The following is a 22,117-nucleotide window of genomic DNA, read 5'->3' as shown; positions in this document are numbered from 1 at the left end:
AGCCCCACTGAAACAAATGAATTAATGAACATATTGACACTATGTAGGGAACAAGCAATTCATACAATAGACTCATAAAGAAAACAAAAAATGTATCCTGGCAATATATTGCAGCATTCTCGTAGCAAGTTCTATTCAAAGGTTGGGACATCTTCTGAATATATTTTACCTGGAAATAGGTAAAAACAATTCACCAAGCACACTGCTGTCTCATACCTTCAATTCTATTATGAGAAAGAAGATACAGGAATAATAAGTGAGTGGGAAAAGGAGGTATGGCTGCTAAACTTGGCTAAACTGCACTTAGCCAAACTGCCTACTTACACATACTAAAGCATTGTTCTCACATGCCTTCAATTAAGTTAAAAATGACCCTTCTCTGTGCTGTTGTTGCCAAAGTCAGGAATTACAGGAGAAGTGAATGGGTAGTTTCCTTTATCTTGCACAGCACAGTAGTTTTAAACATTTGGGAGCATAATCTCAGATCAATTTACAAAGGAAAAATATCAGTTTCACCAGTAACAGAGACTGCTAGGATGCATGGAAATCCAAACAGATGCACAGCATTCCAGTGTATTAGCATGGAGACAGCTTTGAGGAATCTACGACAGATAGCTATGACACCCAATGTTATGATCAGCAACACCAGGGAAATAAATAGCAGTTTCCCCAGCAGAACTGCAATTGACTGCAGTTCTTGGGACACTTGGGAAGAGACTCAGCTTATCTAACTTCAGGCATTTCTAGAATGCATACACTTGACCTATTTTGGGTATCTATATTAGGATGAGATGAATCACACATTGAAAGTGTCTGTTTCTCACCACTGACTTTAAAAAAGCCTAGATGAGTGGCTCAGAGGATTAGGTTAGATGAAACCTATTCTACTGCCCTTCCAGGCACTCTGACATGATGCAAAGAGTAAAAGCAACATAGCAGGTGCTTGTGCTTGCAAAAACACAGGAAGACCTCAACAGCCATACATATTCCAGCTTCAGCAACAAGCCAAATTATGCAAGAAAAATTAACGAGTGCCTGTAGCTATGATTTTTTTCAGAGGCCATAGAATAAATGCTTTCATCTTTCCAGGAACATGGACATAATAGTTATCCAGTGTGTCCCAAAAAGCAGTTTCAGATAACAGATCCCGGAGACGTGTAAGATTTACCATGAAACAGAAATTCTACCACACTGTCACTGCATCACAGTCACTTAGGTGGCAAAAGCAACCCAATTACTAAAATTGCTAAGGTTGAATTAAAGAGTGCTGCAAAGAAGGAAAAGAATGGGAAGCCGTGTCTGTGAGGAAAACATCTGAATTCTCATGCTGGTCTCCTGGTGATCCAGTCTGCACAGATGCATGTTTGATGTCTTTTTATGTTAAGACATGCATACACCCACTTCACTGCCTGCTGTATCAGCTGTTCAAATTAATGTTCAACTAGCTCACCTATTTTCTTTGAATAAATTGTGTGCTCAGGAGGAAGCCAAGTGTTTCGAACAATGGTGGAACTCAGCAAGGTAGGTGGGTATGCACAAAAGCTGCAGACACTTTCATTCACTAGGAACACAGGTCATAAACATCTATGTGGAGTTGGATGAAACTTTCATTCCAGTAAAATTTGATCAGCAGAGGCAAAAGGAACTGTGAATACTGAGTGGCTGACACTGAATGGAACCTGGTATTAAACTGCCTGCAAAGTATACACAAAACTTACTTTATAATAGAAAGCCTGTAAAAAAACCTCTCCCCAGACCAGAGGAAAGTGCCTTACAGTTTTGATTCATTTTCCTTGTCACATTTAACTGCAATAGGCTAGAGAGGTGACCTCCCCCACAGCTAGAGCAGTAACTTCTTCAGCTGCCACAGCACAATCCACCAGGGATAGTGAATCAGATGTTTTAACTGCTGCAGTTCACAGGCAGTGAATTAACTTAAACTGCCATTGATTTTTAGGTTATGTAACTAAATCAGACGTGAATTGTAGTAGCTAATGAGAATGCTACCCATTTTCATCTTTGCTACATAGCACCCATTCTGCCCCTTTGGCAAACTATAAAGGAAAGGGATGAACATCCAGGTAAATAGCCTCTTCAAACACTGCATCTAAAATTTAGGGAGGATTGTGAATTAGAGCTCCTTAGCTGCCAAACAACTTAATAAAATAAGAAAGATACTGTAATGTCTGAGGTGGTATTGTTTTTATGAGGTGTAATAGAATATTAAGTAAGAAGTTTATGATATTCCTGCTTAATTTTGTTATCACCAGAAGCACAACAAAAGACACATTACCTCTGGCAGCTTCTCAAGGCACGAGTATGTAATTCCTCTGCAAGGTGCTTCTAAGCAGCAAAGAGGATTACTTACCAAGAGTAGGGGTTGTTAAAAACTGAGGCAAAACTGACTCCAACTCTCACGTGGAAAACCGAGTATCATGGTCTACTGACTGTTGAACTATATCTAACCTCTGACAACACTTGATCCAAAAAGTGTTAAGCCCCAAAGCTTTATCCATAGGAAAAGGAACTAGCTTGGAAGGATGAGGTAATAAATCAAGAGTCAATGAGTCTAGAGGGCCTAATGTGGAAAATGGGGAAACACAGTCGTATGGCTGTAATTGAAACACAGTTGTGTGGCTGTAATTGTGTCACATTACTCAGACTTCCTGTGCTGTATAAAGCAGTGTTCATGGAGAGCTACAGTCCCCTTAAGATTCACCTGTCCTTCTTTCTGGCCTGTGGCTTGATACCTCCAAGGTATACTGCCAGTAACGTGACCTAGCCTCTCACCAGTGGTTGTACACAGATGGGCAACTGTCACAATCCCTTTCCCACTCCTCCCAACAAGGCAGCCTAAGAAGATTCCAAATGGGAGTTGGACCCTAAAAAACATTCACACCAGAGGAGTTCATACACCAGATGAAGTGACTGATAGGCCTGGTACCAGGCAGGGAGGTCCTCACTTACCTCTCTGGTTTAAGCTGTTGTTGAGCAGTCTCGTTTGTTTGCTACTTCTCCTGCCCATTGACTCTTCTTGGCATCCTCCTGGTACTGCCCACTCTTGCCACTACATTTGCTGCCCACCACCTGAAGCTTGTAAATCTTTATGGCATGAAAGCATAAAGAAGATTGTGGTGTTTCTTTGCACAGCAATTTACTCTTTTATGTTATGTACCTGCCGAATTATCTTCCCCTCTGTATTTTCCATAATACCGTAGTTACAAGCACACATTTTACACTCCCTGACTTGGAGACCTTATGCAAACAGCTGCTTTAGTTGCCAGTACTTGAGTCCAATAGGAAGTATGCTGAAGTTTGTTCAAGGCATTGCTTTACTCAGTGCAACCATTCATGTGCCAGTTGGGTGCTCTGACACAGTTTGCTCATCCTGTTTCTTCAGTTTACAACATCTTAGAGAGGGATCTCTCCCCTCTGTTCATCAGGACCTTTTGAAGATTTTCAGGTCATTCTTTTCCCCATCCACTGCAGACGTTAATAGCACGCTCCCTGCTTTTTAAGGGCATTTCTTGCAAAATGAATGATTTAAGGTTCCTCAAAGAATCACCATCAAAAGTATTGTCAAGAGACCAAAGACACAAAAGTGTAAGGGAGAATCTCCCTTTGAGTCATGAGATTCAGAGTGAATACCTTTGCTTTCTAAATTCTTGATGGAGCTTAGGTGCAGCTAGGTTCATTCTTAGTCTAAGAAAGACTTGGACAACAATTTATGTCTAATAGAAGAAGCACAGGGAATAAGGAAATTCTCCTGTTGTGTCACACAAGGTTCAGAATAGACTCCCTTGCTTTCTGAACTCCTGGTGGAGCCAAGGTGTGGCTAAGTCTAGTCCGAGTCCTAGACTTGGTCAACAGTTTATATCTAAAGGGTTACAAGTGCACCAATTCACCACAGGCTTTTGCCTAGCAGCAGTCTGCAGTTTTAAGATGGATCTTAACATTTACAGAGTGAGTCAGTAGGATTTACTACACCTGCTATATCAATTTGCACACGCACAAGCACACACAGACATAAAGACATATAAAGGTATAACTGTTAAAAATTCCCCAAGTTCAGTGAAATATTCATGTCAAATGTCTGGGCAAAGGTGGAGTCTTAAGGAGTGGGGAGTCTTCAGCCCAGGTGTTATCTTCAGCTTTCAGCAACAGTGCTACTATTACTGCAAACTTGAAAGTTTGTGAGCTCTGAGAGGCATCCCACTCAGAGGGAGATGCTGGTCACAGTCCACTGCACATCAGGACTGCTCAAAGGGCCTCACTTAGGACCTCTAATTATGGCCCACAGTATGATTGGCTTTAATCATTAGAAAATTTCCATCCTGGCCACAACCCAAGTCGTTAACCACTAGAAAATTTTCAAAACTCCAGTAACAATGGTACCATTCCAGTTGGGCTACGATCAAGGGAAGGAATGTTCTGAGGCTGTCAAGGGATGACTGATTATCTCCATTACTGCTTCCCACCTTAGACAGGGAACAGGAGTCCCTGGTACAATCAGTCCCTCCCTTCTTAGCCATGCAAGTGTTCCTGGTACAGTTCAAGGAACACTTTACCACCCAACTCATTACGCAAATGCCAAGGCCTGACAGCAATTCCTGGGACTGTAGAGCAACTGAGATGAGGGGGATGTGGAGAATGCACCCCTACAACATCAAATCACTGACCCTAGAATTCATGTACAGGAATTAATTCCATTCAAATGAACCACCTGGGTATTGTTGTAAATACTGCATATTAGAGAAAAGAATGAAGACCAAACACCCTAGGAAGGACTTATTTACATACACACTGAACATTGTGTAAATTTCCTCTTTTTCCATACACACTGAACATTGGAGTGAAGGATTACCCTAAAGCTGATCATGTTCACCAATGACACTTTTAATGGTCAACATGCTAGAAGAAATCTTACTACTCATGTTATATTGTGATAGACCATGTTATACTCAATAATTCTTTGAAGTCTTTACTTTCACTGGTTTGATCACAGCATTCTTCATGACTAAAGAAGTTTATTGAAGATGAAAGTGTCCCCCTTACTATCTCAGGCTTCACACCTGGCGAAGCATGGCGGTTGTAACTATAGCCACCTTATTCATGGATGAATTATCTCAGAGGGAAATTCAGATCATAAACATACTCCATGGCTCTCTGAATGTCCCTATCTTTCTCCACTAGGTTGGTATGGTACAAAGAAATCTTGTTTACTTACTAAGCCCTAAGCCAGGAAAGATGAATCGAAGCCAAAATTAAGATAAATTCCAAACTACTGCCCTGGAGTCCCTTACAAAACATGTTTGCGTTACTATATCTCCTTCACCCACCCAACTGCAACTACAAACTTTCCTGACAGTGTAGGCTACACAACAAAAACCTTAAAAAAGTTTCATAAATAATATTAGAAGTTTATTAAAGTACATACCAACAGCCATGTAATATATGTCACATACATGGAACAGTCACCCTTCTCACTTTTCTACTCCAAGATTCACCTGGGTTGGTCATACAAGTGAGACCCAAGGCATCCCAGTATCTCAATTTCAACAGTTCTTTTAACTTGCTTCCCCTCTGAGACAGAGATGGGGATTACACAAGTACAGCCCTGGGTCATGAAATGCATCCCCAGTTTGGAAATCATACTGGAGCTCTTTGTGAGTCACATGTGGCCCAGGAGTCATTGTGGCCATGTGCTATTCTGTAAATGCAACAGCTGTGATGGACATAGAGAAGTTAAGTAAAAACACATTTACTATACTTTCTAGGTTTTTCTTTTCCCAACTGAGATGGAAGCATCGTTGGCTGCAGCCCAGCAGCAGTAAAACTGTTCAACTTCCAACCTCACTAAAAAGAACTGTCAAAATGGTATTAAGTAAATAGTGAATGCCCGACCCTGTGAGAGGAAACAAAAAGTAGTTCACAGATACATGAGTGACTTTATTGACAACTGTGGGATTCACAATACCCTGACTTCAGGGTCTCAAGAGTGATAAATAAGCAGCCAGAGTCAACTGTTTGGGTATGAAAGAATAAAGAACATGCTGGGGGGGAGGGGAACAATTTCATTTCAATGAAAGAAGAGTCAACTGACCTGCATAAGCATGCAAGTGTTGTATCACTGGGAATCAGAAACTGGAATCCAAAATGGGAATAAGGAATGAGGCTGGACCTCTAAAGAGAGCCAATAGTTCAAGAGACATTTGAGATTTGGCCCTATATAATTCTTTAAAAAGTAAATGAGCTGCACTGTGTCCAAATGAACTGTCAAACCCTATGCTGAACAATTTCATCTACATATATTCCTTTACCAAATGTCTTCCAGATTTAAGCCAGGACCTTCACCCCAGTGTTATCACCTTGATCTCCAATACTTTTGTGCAACTTTTAAGAATCCCAGCCCCTCTTTTCCTTCTCTTCACACACTTTACCCTAGCTCCTCAACCCCATGCACCTTATCCTCCCAGTTCTGTCTTGCCCCACACATTTATCTGGAATACCAGCCACGTGGTACCTAGACCATGTCAGCTTTCCACTGCTCAGGGTATCACAGATCAGAGGATGGATGGTGCTGGATGGGCAGGGCAGCAAGGGCCTGCAGGAGACAGATGAAGAATTCATTCCTCATTGGCCAGAGCAAAAGAGTGTATCAAAAATCTCCCTGGGGGAGTAGGGGCAAGAACAAAAACACAAGAAAGCTGGAGGCCATAAAGAGGCACTCCAATCCTCCTACGTCAAAACCTTTCTAAGGAAGCATCGACATTTACAAGGAACTGCTGATGGATATTACATGGATGTAGGAAGATCGATGTTTGTCTGTGTTATAGAAGAGAGTCCTTGGGGATAAAACCTTTTTTTCCTTTCTTCCAGAATTTTAAATCTTTAGCTAACACCACTAGAAACTGAATAATCAAGAACAAATCCATTTTATTAGCCAGATGTGCGACTTTCATTCTTGGCAGCCGGCAGCTGAGAACTTGAAAATGTGCATTCACCTACATCATTTCTAAGCAACATCATTGCCAACTAGCAAATTTGCCCTGACACACAGTAATTTCTTTTGTCCATCTTCCCACATCTCTACCTCAACAATCATTGCAATTTGTTAATTGTTTTTGTTTTTTTTTTTTTCTTTTCTATTCTTTTAACCATCAGGAAGCTGCTTTCAGAAAGCCATCTGCACTTACTCACTGCCAACACTCAATACGATTTTAATAAGCCTTGTGTGATTTTGCCTTTAACACTTGTTTCCCTGTGCATAAAAGCCTATTTCCTTAGCTGTCACACAGTTTGTCACTTCAATAAAGTTTCCCAGTTGCCTTCTAAGCAGGCCAGTTTTTACCCTTGCTTTCTTAAACAACAAGTTAAATCTGAGGATAACAACAACACTGATAATAATCCAAACCAGCCGATATCCATTTCGTTGAGCATGAGTTTCCCCAAACTAGAATACTTCAGAATAGGTGCAGATACCTAGAGAAATACTTACATTTTGAAAAACGACAGCAGTCGTACCTTAGGGTTCAATAGCTGCATGTCTGAATGACTTCAGGATGAAATAGGCTCCTTTCACAAAGTGGTTTAATGAACTTCCATCTCTACAAAACTCACCTGGGACTGGAAATAAAGCCTGGTTCTTTTCTTGCTCTCATACCATCACTAGCAGTGATAATTCTCAAGAGAGGGATTTCTCCAAAGCTAATGATAGATGTCAGGAGGGACAGCTGGGTGTTCTCTTTGCTCTCCTGAGCAATCGTAATCATCATTAATAATAGCAATACCAGAGAAGTAAAAATTAATTAATGCCATAATTTTGGTGATGTTTGACAAGGAAGATGGAGCTGCTCTAACAGCTTTTCATTGCCAGTTTTTCTAGGCTCTTCTGCTCTTCCACACATGTCTTGTAGCAAGGTTGATGTTTCCCTACCCCCTCAGTGAGACAGCTCACTCACCCTCCTGGCTAGAAAGCAGTCTGTGGAGAATAAATTTCTGCCATCTTGGCAGGTTGTGCTGCCTTACAGGTAAGTTAGATGATCTCAAGAGAATGGGAGAGACTGTGCCACTGGAAAACAAGAGGTGAGAAGGAGATGGGAAAAAGAAAAGAATAAGAAATTATAGGAAACAACACAAAGACACTTTAAGCAAATTGCTAGGTAATGTACCTCATTGCAGCCCTAGTTCTTCCCCCCAGCCTCCGGGTTTTGCTTTCATATTGTGCTTATTGTAAACTGCTTTGGTCAAGGACTATATGTTGTTAGATATACTCAGAAGATAATATTTTCCAGTGAGTAAGTCCTAGAGCTGGAGGCAGGAGACCTGATTGTTACTCCTACTTTGGACCTTCTGCCCCCCTTGCAAGACACAGAGCAAATCATTCCATTTTCTCATGTTTCTGTTTTCCCCATGTTTATATTGTTTATTTAAACCTGAGGTCTCCCAGGCAGATACTGGAACAATGAAAACCTGATCCTTGATTATTAGCACGCAATCAAGGTGTTAATAAGTACACAGTACTTGCAAGTAGTACAAACAAACAGCAGCAATTCAGAGGACAGATCAAGCCCTGCATTTAACAATGCATTCATAATTGTAACAATACAGGAATGCAAAGAAAATCAAATTACTTTTCTGTACCTGAGAAAGCTTTGCAGCAGAAACAGGGAGAAGGCTATGGTTAAAATTCTTAATCTCTAGAGCAAACATCAAACAGGTGCCGTATTTCATATTTTCATACACACTTTTCAACCCAGAACCACACTTTAATCAGAAACATTTTATAGTCCAGAGCTTCCTGCAAACCTCTGCTTAATGTAAATTTTAATACCTTTGGCATATTTTGGCTTCTAGCCTATTATTCACTTGATGCACCTCAAGCAGGTTTTAAATCATGTTATTAAAAAAAAAACAAAAAACTATTTCAGATGTAGTAGACAGTAAAATGATTTTGTAAAACAACATTGCAGGAGCCTGCAGTTACTGTTGATATCATTTGGTTCTAAGATGTGTTCAGTTTATAGGTAAAATAATGGCTGGTTAAAATGATGGCTGGTTGCGTTTACTAGAGCGACTTCGGCCTCGCTCATCACAGACCTGGAGAACCAGGAAGTACTTACATATTGTTTTTACAGCAGCTCTACAATAAGGAAGGGGTGTAAATGATGCTTTTAAGCTGAATCTTTCCAGAAGACTGTTTTACAGGGAAGTCATGTAAAAAAAAAAAAAAGACAAACTGGCCCAACTGGTGGGGCACCAACTCTTACCATAAGAAAAGGGAGACAAAACTGAGGGAAAACAGAAGAAAGAAACCTCTTAAAATTATTTGCCATCCAGATAAGGTGCATCCCCAGTCAAAACTTGTTCTTCCTCTGCTTTAGGCTCAGACCCTGGCCTTTCTCTCATAAATAATTGTGTCTTGGGCATTGAATCTGTGATACTGAAAGGCAGAAAAAATATCCAGGGAGAAGTAACTTTTAATGTGTGAGAATGGAAACAAAGTACTGAATAATGAGGATTTTCTGGTGTTTCTCTAGTTTTGCAATTACATTGCTACTGCATGCACCTTATCATAGGTTTAATTTAGAAACAAGATGAGTAAATCTGCTAATAATTAGCTAGAGGGAACGAGCTCCTGTATCTGCCCCACAATACAGATTGTAAATGAAGAAGCACAAGGCACATTCTGCCGTGTGTTGGCTTTGCAATGCACCACGTATCACAGATCAGCTGATGGATGGTGCTGGATGGGCAGGGCAGGAAGGGCTGTCAGTGGGCAGGCAAGCAACATTTACCTTGCTTGCCTAACCAAGTGTATCAAAAGTCTCCCTGAGGGAGGAGGAACAAAAACCACACAAGAAAGCTGAAGGCCACTAACTGAGCATTTTAATCCTCCTATGGGAAAACTAAGCACTGAAATTTATGTTGAGTTGCTCACATGTATCTCTCATGCTACACGCGTGGGAGGATTCATGTTGGTCTGCTTTAACAGAACAAAATAATTAGGGATAAGAACTTTTTTCCATTTTTTCAGATGTTTTACATCTATAGCTATCACTGTTAGAAAAATACAAATAATGCATTTATTAGCCAGATACCCATTTTAAACCAGACCAGCTACTTGGCCCTAGGGATATGGTGGTCAGTTGGATAACCACTTAGGTAACGGGTGTAGATTCCCAAATCCATTCATGTTGAGCTAAACAAACCTCTGCCTTGTTTGATGGGCTAATCTACCTCATTTTCAATTTGTAAAGGTTGTATCTAAATCCCCATGTAGGATTAAGATCGCAGTCATGGTTTCATGACACAGAACAGTTCTGTAGCAACATGATTTAAGACAGTTGTGGCCTCACAGGCCTTGTCACATGCACCATGTTTTTTATGGGACCATGCTGTAACTGAACAAAAAAAAGGCTAGCATTAAAACTAAAAACAAAACAAACCAGACCAAACAAATGAACAAAACCCTGCAAAAAAAAAGGGGGGGGGGGGTGTTGCACTTTTTTACTTCTTGGTTTAGTGAACATTCAAATTTATGTTTATTAAGTTAGTCACCTCAAGGTCCTTTCATAGCCTATATAAAGAAACTGGCATTTCTAGGATGCATGTCATCTCTTTGTAATGTAGATGTAATCTAAAATAAAGCAGATAAATCAGGCGCTGAAAGTGCGTATTTCTCTCCATTGGCTATAACAGGAGCACCGGCTGGCTAGCTCAGATGGAGACGCCTACGCTCTGCATGTCTAAAGATAGGTGAGATAAATCCTGCCATACAACTGTTGCTGTTCCTCATATGGAGTTCCCCTCTTTGTTGGTCTTATGTGTGAGGTTTCAGTATAATCCTGAAATGCTTGTAACTCTGTAGGTGAGGCATACACATATACATGCAGTCTCTCTTGATCTCTGTCTGCAAAAACAGACACTTTCTCTAGTGGCATAGTCAGTTTCTGAAGTCTGCATCTCTTGTGCTGAATGCAGATGTTTGTCAGTCAAACTATTTTTAAGTAGTGTTGTAGTGCTGAAAAACTCACTTCTGAGTAGGATGGCGAGTGAAGTGTTTTTGGGATATCAGAAGAGCACTCCTGGTATTGTCAGACACAGAGCTTGTTCTGCTGTGACTGTTGCCTGGCATTTCAAGCTGTGACTAGATGACATATTCCTGCCTTTTTGAATCATGTTCCTCCAGCTGTCCAGACCAGGGCCTGAGGAAGGATTTCCCTGCAGCTCCTCTGCCACACACAGATGGCTAACAACATCATCATTGCCCCAACATGGAACAGGGATGTGGCTCAGGCCTAGGGAGCTGAGAGTTCCCAAATCTCTGATGATTCCCTTTTACATGGAACTTTACCAGACTTGTTTCTGATTCACTGAAAAATGGTGAGACCTTCCTCTCTACCACTTCCCAGAAAATGAGTGTTAGTGGCCTCCTTCAATGCCTCAAATGTTGTTAGCATTGCTTAATACAAGCATAGCTCTCTCCTTCCTATCTTTGTGTAAGCATCAGTGTTGTAGGAAAACGCTACTTTCCAGGAAATCCAGAATATGTTCAAAATTAATTAGAAATGGGGAAGGGAAAGAAGGGAATTTGAAACCACAGAAACCAATGGCTTTTATTAAAATCTGAAATGTGGCAACACATTAGAGCACGTCTCAGCTTTGTACTTCAAAAAAATGCACCATAACTACCAGGATTCCAGCTTTCTTGTAGTTTATGCTATCAATCTTCTAATACTAGCAGTCTTCCAAAATCTCCTGCTGTTACTTGAAAATCTGAAGCTGTAGTGCACTGCACTCTATTCTCCCTCTCTTCTCAATTTCATATCCTGGCTCTGTCCCCAGACTGATCAAGAGCTAAGCATCCAGTGTTCAGTCTCTTTTAGTTACATTGCTGTAGCTGTGGTTCATGGCTTGTTAGCTGGCCCTGGCAGGAAAACAAGGTAGCCCTAACAGGTTTTCATACGTCTTTCTCTTCCCCACAAAACTGGAATGCTTCCCTGTATTTCATCATCAGGTTCATGCCTGTGATCAGCTCCCAACGTTCTATTAATACCTCTCAGTTTCTCTTACAAAGCTTTGGTAGCGGCTCACACACACTGAAAAGGGGCATTTTTGTCTTTGTGGAATACCCTACAGATCAATATTCATTCCTGCTGTTTGGTTGGGTTTTTTTTCCAAACTAATGAATACTTTTTGCACAAGTAACATGGAAGCATTTCCATAGTCCCGACACAACAGTTTTTCATTCCAAGTCTGTAGGAGCTCACCCCATAGGGGCAACATTTCTTCAGGTTACTAGAAATCTTTCTACAGAATGCTAATGTTGATTGAATTGTTTCCTTTTTTAATTTGCTCTTACATTTTCTAACTACTCACTTCCAATACCCAATTAACTGCATGGCCTTCACTGGTCGGTGTTAACCTTTTCTAGGTAATAAGATATATTTTTCTCCATATTTTCTGCTGATTTCTACTCTTCCTGCACTGCTGTTTACTGCAACCAGGGCATGAGTTTGTTAACAGAAATGATAACTTAATAAGGTAATATAGTATTTCCCACTATTGTGACAGACACCATTTGGCTATTCTGGGTAAACAGCTTGAAGTTGTCATTCGCTGTTTACTAAAGCATATGTAAAAGCCAAGAAAGCCTGAACAAAACTGCTATTTTCCAGGCTACCAAAGAGGTGAATAGCTGGGAGTGGCAGCTGCCCTCATGGCTAGTATGTTATTTGGTCGGCTTGCCCATTAAGAGGCCATTTCTGACCCACAAACAGTCCTGCAAGGTTCTGAATTCTCTCTGGGGAAAAAAAATGAATTAAGAATTTATTACAAAAATAACACAATTGCATGTTTTCTGGGGAGCCTTCTCATTTCTCCTTGCAAAACCTAAATATGTCTTGAAACATAAATCACTTACTAAGTAGATGTTTTTATCTCACATGCTCAGCTGTGTATATGCTTAAATCATATGTAACCTGTCATTTACATGTTATACCAAGCTCTTTGCTCTCTGGGGCAAGCAAAGCAAAAGGTGATGTTTTAGAAGATGTTACAATACATGTAGTTGCCACATACATGCCATCCAGAGTGACTCAGACAAGCTCATGGGGTGGGCCCAAGAGAACCTTATGAGGTTTCAACAAGGCCAACTGCAAGGTCATGCACCTCGGCTGGGGCAACCCCTAGCATCAGTGCAGGCTGGGGAATGAAGGGATTGAGAGTACCCCAGAGAAAAAGTACTTGGGGATGCTGGATGAAAGATTGGATATGAGCTGTCAATGTGTGCTTGCATCCCACAAGGACAATCATATCTTGGGCTGTATCAGCGCATCCAGCTCTGGAGACCTCAGTACAGGAAAGATATTGACCTGCTGGAGAGAGTCCAGAGGAGGTCCACAAAAATGATCACAGGGATGGAGCTCCTCTCCTGTGAGGAACAACTGAGGGAGCTGCAGTTATTCAGCCTGGAGAAGAGAAGACTCTGGGGAGACCTTATTGGAGCCTTTCAGTTCTTTAAAAGAAAGATGGGGAAAGACTTAGCAGGTCCTGTTGTGACAGGATGAGGGGTGATGGTTTTAAACTAAAAGAGGGGAGATTCAGGCTGGATACATGGAAGAAATTTCTTACAGTAAGGGTGGTGAAGCACTGGAGCAGGTTGCCCAGAGAGATGATAGATGCACCATTCCTGGAGACATTCAAGGCCAGGGTGGATGTGGTTCTAGGCAACCTGATCGAGTTGAAGATGTCCCTGACTCATTGCAGGGGAGTTGGACTAGGTGGCCTTTGAAGGTCCCTTACAACCCAAAGCATTCTATGATTCTATGGTTCTGTGCCTTTGTAACATTTGACCCTTGCTGTAGCCTCATTTCAGTAACCTAGGACATCAACTGATACTCATCTTTACTTCTACCATATCTATAGCTAATGCAATCCTGACTTCATGACTGCACTGTAGATAAATTCTGACTCTGTACATATAACCATGGTTGGAGAGATGGCATTGCAAGTGATAATTGCCTGGTTGCTTCATGGAAATTATTTGTTTTACATTGAGCCTCAGGAGGCTTTGGGAAGGTAGGCTGTCTCTTCTAATCTAAAATGACCTTACCAGAAGTTACCTATTTTCAAAGCTTTTAGTCTTCGTGCTTTATTTCAGACTGTTACCTTACCACTTTTCCCTGGCAAATATCTTCTCTCATAGATGTCAGTGAAAGAAAATAAAGCTGTATTTCTTGTTCAAATACGTGTTCTATATATAATATATACATATATGCGCACACACACACAGAGTTATATAAATCAGAAGAAATAAATTAAGGAAATTCTTTTATGTTTATTGATGCTAAAATTAAATGCCTTGCAGATCAAATGCAGAGGCATTTCTGACTTCTTTTTATCTCTTTGCAGAGAGAAATAATGTGTAATTGTTTACCTTGAAATGTTTTAAGTTGTACTAGATATTGATTTATGGTTCTTATAGTGTGGATAATCAGTGTAACAGAACCACATGCAAAAATATTCTGCTTTGGTGCTATAAAGTATTACAGCTGACTTCTTCCACTAGGTCATAAACCAGAATGAGTTATATGGCTGTTAGTAGCATCCTTCTATTTACAGAAAGAAAACAGAAAAATATAGCAGAGGCAACAGTCAAATAATGAGACCACAGACCTTACTTCACTAGTTTAGAAAAAACTTCATACTCTGGATCTGATCCATTGTGCAGCACTTTAACATCTTGCTTTACTTTCTTTGATTTTTGTCAAACTTCTTGTAGTGCATTGGTACACATTTTGAGGTGACAGGTATGATATCCCATGGAGCCTTCCAAATGAGACACAAGAGTCTGTGTTTGCAGAAGAGCTTATATGATGACCCAGGTGACGTATGAGAGTCTATCAGCCTTACTTAGGTCTAGAGGAGCACATGGTCCTGCTTCATAAAGAAATTATATACAGATATTAGGACACAGCCCTGACACCCAAGTTCAAGCTTCTGCATTTAAATAGGCTTCCAAGTCAGAAGAAGGGGAGACATTTAACTTCTGACTTTATAAAGAAGGATGAGGACTTGAGACTGAAAAGCTGAGCTGTGTGAAAGAGGATTTTATTTATTTATTGTTCTTTTGAAATTAAAAAATCTAAGAGGTGTTTGTAGTGGAGCTGTTGCAATGCTTGATTCTGGCAGGAAGCAAGACCAGCCTATGAAGGGTTCTCTGAACAGAATGCTGAGTGAATGCACTGATTTGGATAGACGCTTCCTGGAAAGCGTCACTGGAAAAACTGAACAGTACAATAGTACTGGCATGCTGAAGGGTACATAATCTACTTAAAAATCACATTTCCAATGTTATCTTTTGTTCCTGTCGTATCCAGTGTGAACTACTGCTCTAAGCAATACCTGAAATTACTGTTATGGGCATGAATTTAAAAAGCATTCTTTTATTTAATTATTTTCCTGCTATGCTATGCATTTGGTAGATTTTTATTTTGCTTCCTGCCTCCAGTGTTAGTTGGAACACTTCTGTCATGCACTGCTCCAGGGACAAATACAGTGATTTCTTCTGCCCACACAGCTGTGAAGATGTGGTAACTCTGAGTCCAGCAGGAGAAACATGACCTAGTATTTAAAGCACTAAGCCTAGCTTCAAATATCTACCCTGATAGAAACTCCCTGCAGGCCCATGGAGAAGTTACTCAACTCCTTTTTAGTTCAGTTCTCCTTCAGTAAAATAACAATAGCAGTGAGTCCCTGTCCCTCAGATGTAATCTTAGGGAAATCGTATCACAGGTTAAAGGATACTTAGGCATGGAGGTTGGAACTAACAGCTTTCTTAGGTAGATGTAAGGCAAGGGTCTGCAGCTTCCATCACATTTTAATGCCCACATAAGCTTTAAAAGGAGAAGTCTAAAGATAGCTGTAGTTTTATCCACTGCCAAGTCTTTTACTGCTTTTTGCTTATAACATCTTTCTTGTTTGCAGACACTTCTACCAATTTGCAAAGACCAGATCTTGCATTAATAAAGTTTTGCCACCAATTAGTGTTGAAACAGATTTTGTGTGTGTGCGTCAGTATCATATTTAAATGTTTATGCGCACAAGAAGAAAAGCCTGAAAGAATCACCTGAAAGAATCACCTGAAAGAATCACCTGAAAGAATCACCTGAAAGAATCTAATTCAACGTCTACAGGCAGCTTTCTGCAGAATATTGCAAAGTAGGTCGGTAAATCAAATCACCAATAACACATTGTTTTTCTGTGGATTGTTGAAAGCAGGCAAAAATAACCTCTATAAAGTATTTGCACCTTTATTTCCTATTGATGAAGTCTGTTATTGACAATCTAATTGCATTTCTTGCTGAATCCTTCTTAGTCATCTATGTCTACCAAAGGAAAATCATACACTGGGAGAAGTTGTGTCTTGACAAAGCAGTAGACTTGGTTCTCTGCACCCTTAAAAGCATGGGGAGAGAGAGTGGGTGGTTTGGCTATTATTATTATTATTATTTATTTCTTGTAGAAATGACCAGCATGGTACATATCTGAAAAGTTTTGATATTAAAAAAAAAAAAACAAACACAAAAAGAAACCCTAAGAAATCTTGCAAAATCATCAAGTTCACGGTTCTGTCTTCATTACCCATCTTGCCAACTTTGGAGCTTCTGCCAGAGTGAAACCCAGACTCAAGCTCACAGCTCAGGTGGGAAGTGACAGCTATGGAAGTCAAAAGTCTTAGCAGTAAAATTCAAGCCTGGAAAGCAAAGGTTGCACCATATGTTACTGAGGTCTTCTTTTCATCCACCCCTTGTAGTAGCAACTTCAAATTTCAGGAGCAATTTGTAGGAACAGGTCAGCTTAAAAGAAGCTGTGGCTCTTGTGAAAAGCTTTCAATATTAGAGTCTAAGTTGAGCATTTCATAAGCTAGATATTTGTAGGAAATATTCTTCCTCTTTAGTTCAAAGTATTAAGTCTTCTTGGGGTGAAAAAAAAAAATTTTTTTCTTTTCCTCTAACTGCCTTCACCAGAATAACAAAGTATGGGGCATAATTCAGTGGAGAATTCCCTGAAACAATTTGTTCTTCTATTTTTAATCTTGTTGGGAAAATAACATTTCTAAAAAACAACATTTCGGGTTGCTTTGGTCAGAACCAAGCAAAAATCTTGCCTCTGGAAACTCATTTTTAAGACTTTCAGACACTATTACATTTAGATGAGCTTGTTCAAATAAAGTATGCACCTCACCTGCTTGCACATCTCTGCCTTCTTTTTCTACCTTGCCTTTTTTCCCTGAATTACTACTTCTTACAGCCTCATCAACTGTAATTTTGTACCTTTGTATTTGCCCTTTGTTTGTGCCAAAGAAGTTATTCACTTAGGACCATTGGAAATACAATTTGTTTGCTTGAGAAGTAAGCAGGTGTGATGTAAGAAGGAAGGGACTGAGTTTTGTTTAAGGTATTTTATGAATGTCAGAAGATTATATGGAACAACAAATAGCTTTTGTGAGTGATTTAATGCCAAAACATAACATTTTATGTGTCTCCAATGTAGTTTGTCCTTTATGCTAAAAAATAGGAGATAAATAAAGAATTCAGAAACAAAACCAGAAATAAATAAGAAGCTAAAATTGTTAATTTGCTTGCTCCTGTATGCTTTTTTTTTTTTTTTTCTCAGTGTGAGCAGAGGAGTGATAAAACTAAGAGTGCATAAACTAGCAAAAGCATGATGGCAGATTGGAGGCCTGCAACGTCTGAAATGATACGCAGTCCAGGGAAAGGCAGAGCAGTCAGTAACAGAGAAAAGGGGCAGACAGGAAAAACTGGGGAATATGCACATCACCCCAGCTGAAACTGGCAAAGGAAAGACAGCACAGAATGAACAAGCTGGGAGGAAATAAGGGGGAAGGTGAGAAACAAAGAGATGGAGGAAGTGAGTAGCTAACCATTCTAATCAGAGAAAGGCAGCAAGTTTCCAGCTGGTTCAAAGCATCTACCTGCCTCTTCAGATTATCAGCCTATGATGGCTGCTGTCTTGGTCCCATTTGCTTACAAATCCTCCCTCCCACTGTTGCTGATGATCAATCTGTGGAGTTCTTTGGTGAAGGATGTGCCATCTGGGAAAACTCCTCACTCTGTGATTGAAAAGAAGACTGCCTGTGACTTGGATATGACTGTTCACAGTTTGTACTGAGGGATGCATGTACTCTGTGTACCATACAATTTAGCTAATACAAACAATAAGCAACCAATTAAGTACGTCAAACACTGCATGCTCAACAGAGAGTTTCATAACAGTACTGTTCATCTGTCTGTTTTCTTTCCATAAGAAGCAGCAGGCTTTCTTTGAGGGGAGGATTGGCACTGTAGGGTCCACCAACAAGGTAATGCCAATGAAGAAAAATAATTTTAATGACAATTCTCACTGTGGTGTTTCAGTTTGAGCATTACTGCAATTTGAGATTAGTCTTCCAAGAAGTATGTAGGCAGAGTCTTGTTAAGTGTCTGGAATTCTTTGAAGTCTTGAGTGGAAAGAAATTGTTAGGCTCTGTAGGTTGTTCAGACCTGATCCATTTCCTTCAACTGAATGTCTACTAGATTTGTTTTTTGTTCCTCTATTCTGTAATCACAAAACCATTTATTGCAAGAAAAGCCAAAGAGCAAGGATGATATATATTATTCTACATTACTCAGAAAGAAGTCACAGTATAAGTGGTAGTGTGGGTTAGTTAGAAAGTATGATACTTTCTCTTTTATTTGCATATGATTTGTCGTTACCTGAAAGTTAGTGTTAGTTCCTCATTTTTGACTCCAGTGGGGTTTGGCAGTACATGCTAGGGCGTGCTAATCTCTTCCACATTATTCATGTGTTATGTATTGCATGAATTTTAGGAGGTTCTTAGTAGCTTATATGAAGTAAAGGAGTAGTCTCAAGCCATTTACTCAACAAGTATCCACATTAAAAAAAAGAACAAAATCAATACTTGGTTTTGTTACAAATACAAATACAAATTGTTACAAAACCAGTACTCCTATACTTAGCAGCTGGAGGTCAGTCATTAAAGCTTCTTGGGAGAATGAATTTGAACTGCCTTTCAGGTCAAGGTCTGTGTACTTTGGTACCTCAAAAAAAAGACAGAAAAGTCTTTTTCTGCTATTCTTGCTCAGAGATAATGAAAAGCTTAATTTTTAGAACCAGATCTGCATCTTTCAACATTACATGATCTTGAGATCAACATACATGCTCTTGCAAGGCTTTTATTAACTGGGACATAGAATACATTGGAATGATTAAAATATCCAGCCAATTACTACTTAAAAAAAAGAAAAGAAAGAAAAAAGGTATCTAATAAGAACAGATTTGTAAAGTGATTTAGAGAAATTAGGTGACAGATGTCTGTGCATTTTTGATGCTATCATGTTTTAATATGATCGAGAACAATGTTAGGAACAATAAGGGAGGTTAAATCAGCATCAGCCTGCATGGCACTGAACTGAAGTGGTTGTTGGCTCTCTTCAGCACAGTTACGCAATATTTCTTCCTCCACCTCTGATACTTTGCTAACCACTATGCAACAAAGAAGAAAAAAAAATCAGAAAATGTTTCTGAATTAATGATAACTTGAATAAATAATGACTTCTGAATTTTTGCCAGCCTTTCTTTGTGAGGAAGCTTTGTGTGCTAATGCTTTCTTCGACACTGTTTTCAAGACAGCACAAGGAACAGAAAGTCAGTGTTTTTGCATTCCCTATTAGACCCAAATTTTACCTCAAAAGTTGTCAAAACACTCAGCTTAATCCATTTTCCTTTTGAGTCACTGTTTGCACTCAGTTTCAAGTAGTCCTGACTTTCATTTCCTCCAAATTCAGTTTCAACACATCACATGAGTAACGAGGAAGACAGTAAAATCACATGCCCAGAATTTTAGAGCTCTTTAGCTGTATTGTAGTTTATTTTATCTCCAGGACAAATATTATGAATAACTCAAGTTCTGTCTCAATTTTTATGTTATAGAAAACCTGTGAGATAAAAAAAAGTAATAAAAATACTGTTTAATGACAGAATGTAATTCAGAGTGCATATGTGTTCTTTCTGAGAACCTTCCAGACCAGAGGTTAGAGTGGGAGAGATACCGTTGCACAACTGGTTGATTGAGCTTTTATGAGTGTGGTTAAAAAAGAGTGGGAATGCTGCACAACAAAGGATTTGCCGGGGGGGGGGGGGGAATATCATTGGCAGAATATAGATGATTTGCCCAAAAATATGTGGTGATGGAAGGCACAGAACTGTTACAGTCACATTCAGTACATCTACTTAAGGACATAATGAAATTGCAAAACGATCTAGACATGGTTGGATTTTAAACCCTGCAGCACTGAAAGTGCCCTTGCCGTCCAACCCCTATAAAATAGCATGTGATCTACTAGGAATAATATAGTGCTGAGAACCATGTGGCCTGCTTCAGCTTTTACTGTGCCCAATAATATCTTGCAATTAGATATACTTTGGAAAGAAATTAATGGCAGGATGATCAGAAGAGCTTCCCGTGTAGGTAACTGAAGTAGTAGAAAGTGGTGTTTCCTCTCCATGGGTTGCAGTGCAAAAGTCAGCCTGAGAAGACAGCAAATCACACACGTATGGTCTAAAAGTGCCTTTTTCACAGACACCTCTCCTGTGTGAAATGAAGCTGCTTTTCACAAAAGCACAGGACTGGGACCAGGTAGTACAAAGTCCACCTCATTTTTATTCCCTTGAGACAAATACCTGAGAGGTAAGGATAAATCCCAAACCAACTTCCCTCTTACCAGTTCTGGCTTGGTGAGAGCTATTCATGAGATTTACTTTAATTATCAGACTTTGGATGAGTAAATTAGAAGGCCCTTCTCTATTTGTGGACAGAGGTGGGCTACTCTAAGGGGTGATGTAGATACCTCCCGCATGACATCAGGCACTTAATTGAATCACCCTGATCAATGGAGAATTAGGTATCTAATCTCCAGAAGGCAACTCAGATGGCAAGGCACAAAAGCTTTATCTCACAAGTGTTCTTCTCCCCCCCCACCCCCAACCTCTCTGCTTCTGTCTCACTCTCTCTCGACCCTGCTTTGATTACTTAGGGGAAATAGGACAGCTCTGCTTTCTGATTTACCCAGCTTGCTTAAATGCCTAAGTCAGATGAGATAAAATTGGGTCCAAGCCCCTAACTTAGAGATCTAAAGGTAACATGCTGAAAGGAAACAGTGTAAATACCTGCCATACTAGCATGTGATAAACATGAGCTCCTCGTGTAGTAAGGAAATATCATTTTCTTATTGTCTTTGGCCATCTGCACAAACAAATCTTCATAAATATTCTCAATTAATGTATTTATTGCCTAGCTAAATTAGCAGTACTTTTATGACTGGAATATTTCAACCACCAGCTGAGCTCTTTGTACTGTGTGTTCCTTTGTAACAGGGAGTCTATTGCTGTCTTACTGATTTGAGTAAATTGGAGACTCAGTTGTGCTGTAAATATAAACAGAATTAATATCAGCAACACAGATCTCGAAAAGCTTTAAAACCAGACAGGGTGGTTAGACATTGTCACGCAGCCCAAGAAGATGGTGGAATATATGGCAATGTAAATTAGGGCTCAACTGTGTGAAGCCCTAAGCACAGCCAATACTTCAGTGAGCTACTGTGGTCACCACCTGGACAGCAAATGCAACCATGTAGTTTCTTTAAATAATAGAATTGGGCTTCTGAATCTTGGTGGTCAAATTTAGTATTTAGAAGCACAGTGCTTCTAATTATATGTGAAGCCAGGTTCCAGCCAGTGACAGGCCTTCAGAGGACTACCACAGTGCCAGAAACAGAAACCTCACCTAGTTGCTCATTGAAAATTTAAAAAGCAGAAGTACTTGGTTGGAGGTAATGCAAGAAAAAATGACAACGTGTTGAACTGAGTAACAAATTCATAACATGCTTTATCCTTTATGAAAACATACTTTGTAAAATAGTAGGGAAAATGAAGGAATGCAAGGGGAAAAGGTTATATGTCTATTTTTTTGTGTGTGAAAGTATGTGTGGTATGTTCTCAGGGTGACTGCAAGAATTTTAGTCCTTTTTTA

At 39.8% G+C, this 22,117-nt stretch overlaps 1 long non-coding RNA gene across 1 annotated transcript in view; it reads left to right on the top strand.

The window, feature by feature from the left end:
- The window catches only part of LOC133276369 (uncharacterized), a 40,321-nt gene extending 22,052 nt beyond the window's left edge, over positions 1–18,269 (top strand). The window contains exon 3 of the long non-coding RNA XR_009745850.1: positions 17,683–18,269. This is a non-coding gene — a long non-coding RNA (uncharacterized LOC133276369). The remainder of the gene's footprint in view (positions 1–17,682) is intronic.
- The last annotated feature ends 3,848 nt before the right edge of the window (positions 18,270–22,117 follow it).

The sequence above is a fragment of the Pezoporus flaviventris genome, unplaced genomic scaffold (genome assembly GCF_033815535.1).
Source record: "Pezoporus flaviventris isolate CSIRO_AGI_PZ_B2104156 unplaced genomic scaffold, CSIRO_AGI_Pfla_v1 ptg000045l, whole genome shotgun sequence".
NCBI classification, from domain to species: Eukaryota; Metazoa; Chordata; class Aves; order Psittaciformes; family Psittacidae; genus Pezoporus; species Pezoporus flaviventris.
The sequence above is the reverse complement of the archived record's forward strand: the minus strand, read 5'-3'. Positions and strand labels throughout refer to the sequence as shown.